This window comes from Pseudopipra pipra, chromosome 8 (genome assembly GCF_036250125.1).
Source record: "Pseudopipra pipra isolate bDixPip1 chromosome 8, bDixPip1.hap1, whole genome shotgun sequence".
Classification (NCBI taxonomy): Eukaryota; Metazoa; Chordata; class Aves; order Passeriformes; family Pipridae; genus Pseudopipra; species Pseudopipra pipra.
In genome coordinates, this window is record NC_087556.1 from 32,894,009 (window position 1) to 32,907,441 (window position 13,433).

General features: G+C 41.9%; 2 protein-coding genes across 3 annotated transcripts in view; one reads left to right on the top strand and one right to left on the bottom strand.

The window, feature by feature from the left end:
* Positions 1-13,433, bottom strand: part of DOCK1 (dedicator of cytokinesis 1) — a 278,858-nt gene that overhangs the window by 163,039 nt on the left and 102,386 nt on the right. The window lies entirely within an intron of this gene.
* INSYN2A (inhibitory synaptic factor 2A) overlaps positions 1-13,433 on the top strand; it is a 42,634-nt gene that overhangs the window by 16,117 nt on the left and 13,084 nt on the right. The window lies entirely within an intron of this gene.

Sequence of the window (13,433 nt, forward strand, 5' to 3'; positions counted from 1 at the left end):
AGACACCCAGCACTGGGTAAATTATTACGTGTCTTCTCCATTTCAGCATGTTGGTCTTTTTTCCTGTTATAACCAAGTGTTAGGTCAGCAAATACCAAGAAATTAAAGCAGTGCTACTGCTCCATCTCTGTTTATTCTAAAATACAAGAGTCTTCCATCTGCTAAAGCAGGAAGAAATGCTCTGTGTGTATGGACCTCTCCTGGTTTTCTTATGTATATTAAATTCCTCAGAACAACACACTGCAAGAAACAAATACAAGTAACACACTGCTGGTTAAAAAAATAATTTACAAACCCAGAAAACAAAGGCACAGCTAAAATCCTTAATCAGATTTTTCTCCCTTTAAGGAAATCAGTGCTCTTTAAGTGCTGTTGTAGTGCCCTGGGACTGGTGCTCAGTGGATTCATTTTCACTAATGTGCTGTAGGTCCTGAACTGCTATTACTGCAATTCATCACTAAATGAGTCAATGCCAGCAGAAGTGTAGCAGTATCTCTGAAGACAGCAGCATCATCTCTCTATACTTCCCAAAATGTCAGTGCTACATCATCTGCAATTAGCAACAACATCCAACTCCCAACTCTGCTGAAGGAAAGGGAAAAGCCACCTGAGGAGGAGGAGAAGCACAGCCAGCCTGTGACCCCCCCCAGTATCAGAGGAAATTAGTAAAATTGTGTATTATTTCCATCATTATTTACTAAACCTTTGGCAAACTGGCAATTCCACCTTCTATGTGGAAGCTTCTACAAAAAAACAAATTATATGCCAGCAAAACACAGATATTGCTGGATGCCTTAAGTCAGGCATGAAGAAAGTGCAGAGCTGCAGCTTCAATTAAGCTCAGAGTTAAAAAAAATGTTGAATATTACATGATGCAGGGTTCAGCTGCACAACACAAACCCATTTTTATGCTCCAGTTTTATATGAGAAACTATTAGCAATCTACATCACTTATAGACATATTTGTCTGTATTCAGATACAGAATTTAACAAGCCAAATTCTGCTCTGTGTGAAGCATAAATGCAAGTTAATAATTCTAAAACCTTGCTAATAACATCTAGGAAATGTATTACACAAGATGAACACATAATCAAAAATATTTTGCTGCTGGAGAACGACAATGACCTGCCCTTTAAATCCTTACTGTGGAAAGGAACAGAAATGTGGGCCCTCCTCATTATATAACAAATCAGCAATTTTAATAAACAAAGTGCTCAATTTGCCACACAAAACCAAGTCACAGTATTTTGACTCTGACAGGCCAAATGCTACACATTAGACAAGAGTTAAATGAACCTGTTTCAGAGATAATTTATATTCATTTATTAGTCAGCAGTGGTTCAGGAATTTAAAGAGCTCTCAACAAACTCCTTCGAAGAGGCTTTGAAAGAACATGTTGTTATGGAGGGAATTTAAATGTCAGCTCATGCTTTTCAGTGACTAAGGGATATTTGTGGCTCTTACTCTCATTCCTAAGCAGAAAATAAACCAGTATTATGTGTCTGGATGGATGTCTCACCAAAGGGGAGAGCAGGGAGCCTCCTCACCCAAGTCCTGCCTTCCCAGCACTGCCAGAAATCATCCCCAAGGTCACACAAACTTCTCCTCTGCCTCAACAGAGGAGAAAGTCAGAGAGCCAAAGCAATTATTGCCCAGATTGTTTGCTTTGCTGCCTTTCAGGAGCCAGCCCAGCTCTTCAGCTCAACCCAAGGAGACAAGGCAAATAAAGGCAGTAACAACCTCTGCTGTCTCGCTCAATCCATCCACACCCCCCCAAAACCCAGGGAGCTCCTTATTTCACACAAGAAGAAGGTTTAAAAGAGTTCACAAGAGCAGAGCCCCTGAAAGCCCAGCCTTTGGGAGGAATGTGCCAGTTCAGACAGGGATTTTCCCCCTCTTTGGTTTTGCTTTTTTAATTACAGACGTGGCAAAGGAGAGGTTTAACAGAACCATTTCTAAGAGCAAGCCTGGAAATGCAGGGAAGCACTAGATAAGCTGAACAGAAGGAGGCAGCTGCTCTGCAAATAAATACATGAAAATCAGAAAGAACATGGCTCATTCCATCTGTGAGGCACAAATTGTGTCACACTGTGAGTGACACCAGATTTTGGAGTCTGTAACAGCAGCCCTTGGGAAGAGGACTATGATCAATGCCTTTATTTCCAGTATTGGGATCTTTATATTCATCCATCCTGCCCTGTCCCTTTGGAGCACTCACACTTCCTTTCCCCTCTCTGGAGTTGCTGTATTTCAGATTATGCATCATTTACAGCTCATTCCCACACACAGACACACCAAAACACCTTGGAGATTGTCACAATTCACCTTCCCAAGGCAGAGCCAGAAAATCTCTTTGGATGCATCTTCCTTAGCCAAGGAAAAGGAGTAATTTTTGCACAGATCAGCACTTTGTGGATCTTGTGATCCTTGGGCCGTTAATGGTTGAGTGCTTGTTGGGGTTTTTTAAAATTCTAATCCACACCTACCATTTTCTCAGCTGTTTCCACAAAGATCAGTGTTAAAGTGAAGCATTTGACTACCCTAGAAGCAGTTTTTATTTTCTAGTTCCAACAGCAGCAGAACACCCTTCTGTGCCTTTTCTTAAAGTCATTTGTGTAACTATTCCCTCTCTTCTTGGAAGTGTACAGTTAATTCTAATTATTAATAGGTGCTCTGTCAGGCTTCACCACTGCCCAAAAGGAGTGTGTCACACTAAACTCTGAGTATAACCAAGCAAAATGCATTCAAAGACCATTTGTGTTTTCTTTTAGGTCCCTAAAGCAGTTTTTAAGCCAAATTCTTTGCCTGTGGGGATCCCATCTCCTTGTCCTGTGCTCATTCCCCAAGTACAGCTCATCCCTCAGATGCTCATTTCCCCTTCTCCCAAAGCAGGATCAGTGCTAAGATGTCACAAAAATCCATTTACCTGCCCTCACCATGAGAAATTTGGTTTTCCAAGTTATAAACCAGCCCTTCCATGCTTCCTCCCAACACACTGACACCTCCTCACTGGAACTATTCCATCATATCCCAAAACTCCCTATTTCCTCATGGAATTATTTCAACACCTGCTGTCAGTCCATATGACCACCCTTGAGCCCTTAAAATTCTCTTATTCAAAGAAAAAACAAATGAAACCTGATTAATTACGACTGATCACTGAAAGATGCAGTATCATTCAAGGGAAAAGATCCAAGATCAGCCAAGGTTTAACCTCATATTCCATTTTTTTCTGAATTAGCTCACTAAAATCACTCTGGAATTAGAGCTACAAGGGCAGGTAACATGAGTATCTCAGAGCACAGTAACTCACAGGCCTTCAAAACATGATGAGATTTATATTTTTGATAGGATTTTTCATTAGAGTTGGACACATTTATCCTGTTGGTGATAATCAAAGCTTCAGATCAGATTGTCAGAGTGGATAAAAAGGTCAAACTTCCACAGTTCACAGACATCCTGGAGCATTAATGTATAATAATTCAGAGTACCTGGACACGATAACGTTTAAGATAGAGAGCACTTAAATAATCCTGCTGTCACAGCCAGTTTATATCCATCCTCTGTGAGGAATGAAGTGGTGGGAGGTTTTCAACAAGCAAATGATGGACGAAAAGGAAAAGTGAACCCTTACCAACAACCAGTCCAGGGAAAAAAAGATCAAAAAAATATTTTTTTTTTTAGCAAAATTATTTGATCTTAATACTCTGTTTTCTCAAAAATAAAAAAAGACACTAAGAACGTTCTGAGTCTCAGAAAATATAACTTACTTTGCTAATACAGTCCAGCTTTTTATCTGCATACACTGGACTGGCACAATTCAAAGGGAAAGTACTTGAAGTGCTCAGAAAAATGATTTGATTTCTATCTGGTTGCTATTCACTGGACTTTAAAACCAAGATGAAATGTCATTCCCCACCACACTTCCCTGTTTCAGTCGGGATCAGCAGCTCTGAAGGGAAATTAAGGCTCAGGACTTTTCCAGCACAGGGACACGAAGGCCAAGAAAAGCAAATTGCCACAATTCAAATCTGGAAACACTGGTGAAGTCTTATACTGAAGGATTAAAACCAGTGTAAGCAAACAGTTCTTGCTCAGGATATCCACAGGAATTACCAGGGATCAGGAGCTTTCCAATGTCACCAAGCTGCCCAAAACACCTGCAAGGAGAGTTTTCCTGCTAAATCGGTCTTCTTTTAAAAAAGGATGACAAGGTACTGAATTCCCAGGTTTCACAATTAGAATAATCCTTTAATAACTGCATTTTGGCTCTTGGCAGTATCAGGATGCAAAGAGACAGAGCCATGAGCCAGGTGCCTGTGCAGGCAGGGAAAATGAGACCAAAAGGAGCTTTCCAGTGTTAAATTTCTCACTGTTCTCCGTTCACCAGGAGATGAAACAACAGAGTTCTAACTGACAGCTGCTCCTGAGCCCCTGTGCTTACACAGAGGTACAACTATCTCTCCTCTTGACTGGGGAAAAATGGGGAAAAAATAGGAAGAAGACTTGCCTGAAGATGGAAGTGTTTTGTTTTTAAACTGTTGAGGCTCCAGCTACCCCGGGTTCCAGATCTGGGACATGAACATGCAGTTCAGTCTTAAAAAAACTCCTGTGTAACATACCCAGGGAAATGAAGGTAAAGAAACATCAGAGATGATGGAGAGTTGAGCTGGATTCAGATCTGGGGGGTGGAACAAGGTGGTCTTTAAGGTCCCTTCCAACCCAGACCATTCTGGGATCTGTGGACTGAGGAAAACTTCTCTTTTAAGTCGGGACTTCCCAGGCTTGGATCTGTCCATCCTCCCTGCATCCCACCTCTGTGTCACTGCTGGGTTCTTAATTACAGACCCAGGAACTGTTCTCACTCAGATCTTAAAAAACCTAAAGTTTCTACATTGTTTCATAGCTCTTATGGGCTTCTCTTTGAGCTTTGCCAAACAGAGGAATTTTGAAGACAAAATTCCCTGTCATGGAACCATTTTTCCATGTTATAAGCAAGCCCTGGGAAAAGCAGCAGTTTGTAAAATACTTGAGTGAAACTGGGACAATTCTGAGCTTTCCATGAGAGTTTGTGGTGATGGTTTTTGCATGTCATGGAGCAGCACTGGAGGGATCAGTTGTGTTACGGGTCGACTGGGAAGGAAAAGTCCCATTCCAAGGGAGGCTGGAAACATCTCCAAACATGCCCAGCTGTGCTGAGCCCTCTGTATTGATAGGATGATGACAGGGGATGTTTTTCACCCCCACTCGCTGCATGAACAATGGATGAAGGAACAGTACCATTTTTTGTCTTGTTTCCAGTATCACAGAATGGTTTGGATGGGAAAGGACTCATTCCACCCCCAGCCATGGGCAGGGACACCTTCCACTAGCCCAGGTTGCTCCAAGCCCCATCCAACCTGGCCTTGGACACTTCCAGGGATGGGGCAGCCACAGCTTCTCTGGGCAACCTGTGCCAGGGCCTCACCACCCTCACAGGGAACAATTTCTTCCCAATATCACATCTACATCCACCTTCTTTCAGCTTGAAACCACAGAAGGTGTGTGAGGTCTACTAATTCCTCAGGAGAGGCTGGATTTAGAGACCAGCAGAGGTATTCTGGCACTAACAAGGCAGTTTACACTCTGGAGTAGTTTGAACCTGGCATGACTTAGCTCATTTCTTTGGTAAATTAGAGGGCATTTCTTTGCTTCATTGTCATTCATGCAAGCTCAGAAAAAATTCCCAGGGATGGGATCTGTAGCTGTGTACAAAGCTCAAGCAACTGCCAAAGTTCTGCCCTGTGGATTCTCCTGTACTGCAGTAAAGCCTCAAATATCATTATTTAAGGAGATGAGAAAACAAAGTACCAAGACCATCTCAAGCTGCAACAGAAAGAGTTCAGCACTGATGATTTTTTTCTCCATGAAGTTTCCCATCCTTGCAAGTACAGAATCACAGAATCCCTGGGGCTGGAAAAGCCCTCCCAGCCCATGGAGTCCACCCTGTGCCCGATCCCCACCTTGTCACCCAGCCCAGGGCACTGAGGGCCACATCCAGTCATTCCCTGGACACCAGGCACAAGCTCCACACAAGCTGCAGGATCAGTGGCCAGCAAATGTGCTCCCTATTCTTAATTTTAAACAGGCCTGGCTGCTGTAGTTATTATTTTAGGCCAGTGTAGGCTTAGAGATATAATGTACACGGGGTGTTTGAGCTTGTACTGAAATCTTCATCACATTGAATTAATGAAAAAATACCCCAAAATTGTATTTCTCACATCCTTCCTCCTTTAGAGAAACAGTGCCTGTGAGCAGGACTTAATTGAAATGTCCAAGCCAAGCAAAATCCAAGGAGTTGTGTTTTAAGAGTTACTCACCCTGAGTAGTTGAAGAACTCAGGGTGGGAGCAGCAGGGATGGATTTTCACCCCTGAACAAGCTCCTCCCAAAAAATTAATCTTAAAATTCAGTGGATTTAGGGGTGGAAGAGCACTGGGAAGTGGGAAAAGGAACATCACCACACTGAAGCTGCAGTAAAGGATGGATGGTGCAGCAGATCTGATGATGAGCTGTGGGGTCAGGAGTCTCAGGGCACCCAAGAAACAGCCCCGAGGTCAGGAGGAAACCACAGCAGAGAGATTTGGGATGAAGGAACAGACCTCATCTTAGCCTAACTACCACAATGTGCTCCCAGATAACTCCTGGAAGTGCTTGGCCTAACAATTACACACCATCAATACAGTTGTTATTCAGCCAGAGCAAACAAATTCCCTGAATTATTATTAATACAAAGATTTGACATTTTAATTATCCTCCTGATTTTTCTGATGAGACAACAGAGGCACAAATATTCAAGAGAGATACAAAACCTTGTATCCACCTAATTCCTGTAAGATTTCGTGATTTCACTTGAAATATGTTTTAATTCTCTCCACTCTCGGTGGGTTTTTTAAATCATTCAACGCCCTATTAAAATATGTATTTTATTTTTTTTTTAAAAAACACTCCCTGACTAACCTGAGTATAATACAAAATGTATTTACAGGGTGAAAGCACTTGAATTGCTGTTGTGGGAGTCGTGCCATACACCCACAGTGCAAATACCTCAAAAAGAAAATTAGTCATCTGCTTCCAACTGTCAGGATTCAGGAAAAGACAACAAACTACTGTCTTGGAAACAGCCTGAAAAATGTCACCATTGAGCTGCTGTACATTGCAGAGCATTTTCAGAAACCAAATCAATAATATCAGCCCTGGAATAAGAAGGGAGAGAGGAAAGAGTGTTCAAGTGGGGAAGTGTCCAAGAGCAGGCTGGATGGGCTTGGAGCAACCTGGGCTAGTGGAAGGTGTCCCTGCCCATGGAGATGGTCTGTTGGAGAGAGGGAAACTGTTCAATAAGATTTACTTAATCCTCAGTGACTCCCTAAAGAAAACCAGCCAGGGGCACATAAGCTGGGATCACTTCGACCTCTGTGGTTCTCTGAGGGCTTCCCAACTCCCAGGGGAAAACAAAACCAAAGGAAAACAGGAAGAATAGAAAAAAAAAGCAGGGAAAATGGAAACATTTTTAGGTGAAACCAAGGAGGAAAACCATAAAAAACCTGAAACCTCAAAGCTCCCCTGAAAAACACAGAACAATTTCATGTTTCCATCCAGCAGAAAAGCCTCGAGGTGATTGCTCAAAGCACAGCATCATTCCTGAGTTTTTGGGGCTGAATCACTCTCATCTATAAATGAAAACTGCTAATTAATAATTATCTTCTTAATGAAAACACAGCAGCAGAAAGGCTAAAACAATTTTTTTCTCCTGGGCAAGTGACTTTTCAGAACAGTTTTACATGAGCCAAAGGCTGACCCAAGGTGTTTGCACCTGCACAGACCTGCTGGTTTGGTGGCAGAACAGAAGTTCTTAAGGTAACCAGAGGTTTTCATCCTACAGAAACAGGATTTTGCTGACACAAATGCATTTCTAGGAGGTTTCCATTGAGCTAAAATGGCAAATCTTTCCTAGGTCAGACTAAACCTCTGTGGCTAAGCAGGATTTATTTTAACCTACAGAGGACATAAAAGAGATTTTCCTGCACTTTATGTGGCTAAAACATGACTTATTGAAGTCATAAGGACAACTAAACCACTCATGGCACAGTGATCTTATTCTGCCAAAAGGCAAATTATGTTAATAACAGCATTGCTAATTTTCTCCTGAAACACAGTTTTTAGCAATATTAGCTCTGCAATACTTTAGGAAACAAAGGCTTTAAGAAGTTCTCCACCAAACCACTGATTTTTAAAGCATTATTCTGTACAGACAGGGAACATTAGGCCAGGTTGGACAGGAATTGGGGCAACCTGGTCTAGTGGAAGCTGTCCCATGGCAGGGAGGTGGAAGGAGATGATCTTTAAGGTCCGTTCCAACCCAAACTAGTCTGTGATTAGTGTGTTTGACTAGTTGTGCTATAAACAGTCCCAGCAGGACCAGGAAATATAATTCCCATTTATACAAAGCCTTAAGCAGGACCATGGTCTGCACTTCCTCAGCTGTTCAGCACGGCCAGAACTGTCACTTCCAAAGCACTTCAAAGGCCCCCTGCCTGCTTCAGATCATTTGTTTCACTATATTGTAATAAAAACATTGAGAAAGAAAAATTCTCAAAGTCTGTTTATCCTCCTTGGTGCTGATGATACATCAAAAGTGTGAGGAGCATAAGTATCATCCAGATCTATATCTATCAGAGCATCAACACACTCTGAGGCACAGCCACTTCTGGAAAATTGTGCCATTAAGGAACTCAATTAATCTCAAATATTCCCTACATCATAGCAGACAAGGGAGGACATCCAGATGTAAGAGACCTAGCCTTCTAAATTGCTTTTTTGCTTTGTTTTTAATAGGTGTCCATTTAAAAACAAATCAGCACACACAGATCCAAGCTTCCCTCTCTCAGCTCGACATTGGCTCTAATTTATACAAATGTTCAGATGCAAAGATTTTGATGTTACAGTTGGTATTTAAATAAAAAAGCCTCAAGCAAGTGCACAAATTCTGGGTTTCCCAGGGATTTAGAGGGTGTAATCCCCTTAGGCTGCTCTGAAAATTGCAGCCTATTCTTAGTTACTGCCAGTCCATGTCAGCAAAATGGTTGCTCTTCATTATAATATTTTAATACTTGGGAGTGTTAATTGAGGTTAAGTTCAGGTTGTGCCCAGAATGCTAAAAAAAAAACCAACCCTGCAATAAAATGAAAGCCTCCTGAAAATAATATGAAATGTAGACAGGAAAAATATGTGGAAAACTTGGTGTGGAGATGAGATCTCCTTCCCAAGGGGAAGGACTTCCAAATCCAGGTTGGATGGGGCTTGGAGCAACCTGGGATAGTGGAAGGTGCCCCTGCCCATGGCAGGGGGTGGAATGAGATGAGCTTCCAACCCAAACCATTCTAGGATTTTCTGATTCTGTGACCTGCCCATCTCTGCACAGCCACATGGAAACAGAAAATCCAGGATGTAAGGTATGGAAGGATGAAGCTACTGCAGTACTGACTTCTCCTTAGTGCACATCAACACACTTTAGATCTGAAGCAGCAGGAAACCACAGGAATAACATGAATCCTAGAGAAGTTCATTACACATTGCAGTTCCCTTCTCACAGATCAACATCCATCCCATCAAACCAGGAATGAACAGTAACACATTTTGCTATGGTGATAGGACTAAAAAAAAAAAAAAAAAAAAGAAAACCTCACAGTTACTCAAGTCTATTTTCTTCATTGTTTTTGGGAAAGAAAACCCATAAGGTAGTACAGGTTGTAGCCAACTAACTTGGAAAGCAACCTAATTAAACCAACACATCTCCTTCAGCACCCTCAAGATGCATATTTCCCCAAATATAAACTAGAACATCTTTCTGACGTTTCTTTGGCGATCACTTTTATGTTTCTGATTTTTTGTTTTATGAGGAAGAACTGGGGAGTTCCCAGTCCCCTTCCACCAGACCATGTTGCTGGTTGATAGGGGAAAGGCCTAGATTTGGGTCTTATTCCTGAAGTCAGAAGTAGATGTTGAGAAGGAACTCGTGTCAGAAGGCAAAGCTGGCACATGGTGCCCTCACGCTGTGGTACCAGCACCACCATCCAGGTTGGACAGGGCTTGGAGAAACCTGGTCTGGTGGAAGGTGTCCCTGCAATGGGCAGGGGGGTGGAACAAGCTGATCCTGAAGGTCCCCTCCAACCCAAACCACTCCGTGATTCTGGGATTACAGGCACATCCAACTCTCACACCGGACAGGTCAAGCCCAACCTCACGGCAACTATGCTGAACCATCCTGAAGATTGGATGGAAAAAGGGAGAGACTGAGCTTGGAGTTAAAAAATGTCATATCCTTATACATAAACCAGTGAGGGATTCTCAAAATCAAGATATTAAGATTAATACAACAAGCTGCAAGGCTTAGTGCTGAGATTATCTTTAGGTGAAGCACAATGCCCACAGGAGTCCCAGCTCGGAGGGAACTCCTGGCTCCCAGGCATCTCCCTCAGTTCCAAGGGAAGAATTCCACTTTGGATCTAAACCAGACCAAAACCAACTTGCATTTCTCTAAAAAGATGACAGATTTTCTGTAGGAATCTCTGTTTTGTGAAAGACTTCCCATTTTAAGGGATTTCCTCTTACCGAAAATAATCACTGGTCTACTAAAGAACAACCAAGTTTTTGGTCTCTAACCTGACTCTCCTACACTGGAATGCCTTCCAAATATTTTTTAAGAGGAAGAAAAAAAAAAGCTTATTCAAAATACTGCATCATCACCCAGAACTCTGCTCTCCTTATCCTGGTATCCGGACTGTGCTCACAAACTGTTTCTAGCAGTTAACGCTGATAGAAACTCTATTTTTCAGGAATTCTGCACTGCAAATCAGCCTAAGTTTTACATGGAAATGCTCTGCCAACAGTGAAATCCTTGCTGGCATGAAGGAGATGAATTCCATGCAAGTGTTTATGTAGATAATTATGTGAAAACAAGAAAGTAAAAGTCCAAAGCCCTGGGGTATCAACAACAGAATTAATTTATATAGAAATAATTGAATTTATACTGTACTAACACACTCCCAGAACACAGAGCTCTGAAAGTGCCTGATGGAAACCAAACACTGGGACACCATGGGGTGTTCTTGGGGCTTACAGAGAATTCTAACAGGGTGGTTCAAAGAAGACAACATTACTAAATATGTAAAAAGTCACCTCTGAAAAACTAAAATTATTCAATGAGGAAAATATTGCTTTAAGAAAATTTAATGAAAAATAACATCCAGCTAGAAAATGAATGTATCACCATAACCAGTGGAGCTTGAGAAGGACAATGATGCTAAAACAAGCAGAGCTGAATGTGTCAGTTGAGAAATCAGGATTTCAAACTCATCATGCAAAAATCATCTCATTTTTAAATCCTTATATCAAAGGACCATTTTCATCAGCTTAACGAGGCTGCCTTATACTAGCAAATATGTTTTTAAGTATATGAAAATCTGGAATTATTGTGCATTTAAAGATCATCATATAATAGAATCACAGATTGGTTTAAGCTGCAAGAGGCCTTAAAATCCATCTTCTTCCACCCCCTTTGCTTATGTCAAAACCTTCTCCTCTGTTCTCAGTCCTACAGTGACCACCACGGGTCTCAAACACCCTGATGAGGGGAGAAAAGAGAGTTTTAGCAGTAAAATCAGGGTTAGATGGGATATTGGGAAGGCCAGGTTGGACTGGGCTTGTGGAAGGTGTCCCTGCCCATGGCAGGGGGTGGGACTGCAGGGGCTGTCAGGTCCCTTTAAACTCAAATAGTCTGTGATTCTATAACTCGGAAGATTTTATTGAAAACCTCTTACTATTAAATGATTTCTCAAGCAACAGAGCAGAGGCTGAACATGATCAGCAGAAACCTGTGTGGAAGGAGGAGAGACTGGCACAGGAGGAGGTTGTTAATCTACAAGCCAGATAATTACTAATTTGAATGGTTGTTTGCAGGCTTACAGAGATGAATGAAAATGTCCCAACTGGAAACCAATTTTAAACAAAAAGACAAAAGAATGTGGCACCTACCACAATATGTTTATGGCTTTACCTATAAAGAGGCCCTCACAGAGTCATGCACATTCCTCTGAGGGCAACTATTGACTATTCTTTATATCCTCAGTAAATAAAGACCTTCACCAACTCATCTGTAGACTTTAAATGTTGTATCTTTAGTAAGAGCTTTTAGTATCTGATCAATAGCTTGGGAAAAAAAAAAAAACATTTTACAAGTCTAAGTTTAACAGCAGTGACATTTGAATGTCGACTTCTGAAAGACTTTTAAAAGGGGAAATGAAAAACAGGTCTTGCTTCTGCTCCGAGAGAGCATAATAAGTACAAGCAAATACAAACTAGTGCTGTTTTTTTCCCCCATCAGAAATAGCACAGAATACATTTTGCTTTGTAGTTCTTTTGCTCAGCCAAAAGAGGACAGGGTCAGATGGGATACTGGGAAGGAATTGTTGGCTGTGAGGGTGGGGAGGCCCTGGCACAGGTTGCCCAGAAAAGCTGTGGCTGCCCCATCCCTGGAAGTGTCCAAGGCCAGGTTGGATGGGGCTTGGAGCAACCTGGGACAGTGAAAGGTGTCCCTGCCCATGGCAGGGGATGGAACTACATGATCTTTGTGGTCCATTCCAACTCAAACCATTCCATGATACTATGGTTTGCCTTTGGTGTTATGTTAAAATTTAGGTAATCTGAGCATGTTCCTCCAAATAAAAAGCAACTTTTGAGGCCAAATAATCATCTAGAACAGCAAGAACTCTACGTTGCCTTTGGCTTTTAGAAGGAAAGAAGTCTTAAAAGAAGTAGATTTACCCTGTTGTGAACTTCTGTCTGTCCACCAGAGTGCCAAGAGCTGTACCCAGAGCCTCAGAGCACTTGGCTACAACACAACTTCCAACTACCCATATTCACATCTTCAAACCTTTAAAATATTTAAGAAAATTGACATTGTCAGCACCAGCTGATCATTTTCTAAGCTAAACAACCAGCCTGCAGCATTTCAGAAATGCTGATTTCTCATCTCAGGGCCAGGCACATCAAACAGTTTGGGTGTAATTTCCCATTAACACTTGATGTTATATAGGCTGGGTATTTTGTCATGTAAAAAATAAGGCCATTTTTTTCCTACTGCTGGATTGTTCATTACTGTACCTTGGCAAGGAAGCAGAGGAGCAGGTTCTCTGCCCCTGCATGGGCAGGGAAGGGGCAGAGATGCCCCTGTTAACAAAGCAACACTGAATTATTTGAGGTCAATCGAATAATTTGGGTGAGGAAGGTCCTGGGCTTCAGGGCAGAACCTTCAGCAGCATTCCCTGAAGTAATCCTGACTGGATCTATCTTCCACATCTTCAAAGTTCCCCACATGAGTTATTTCCCCACTTCAT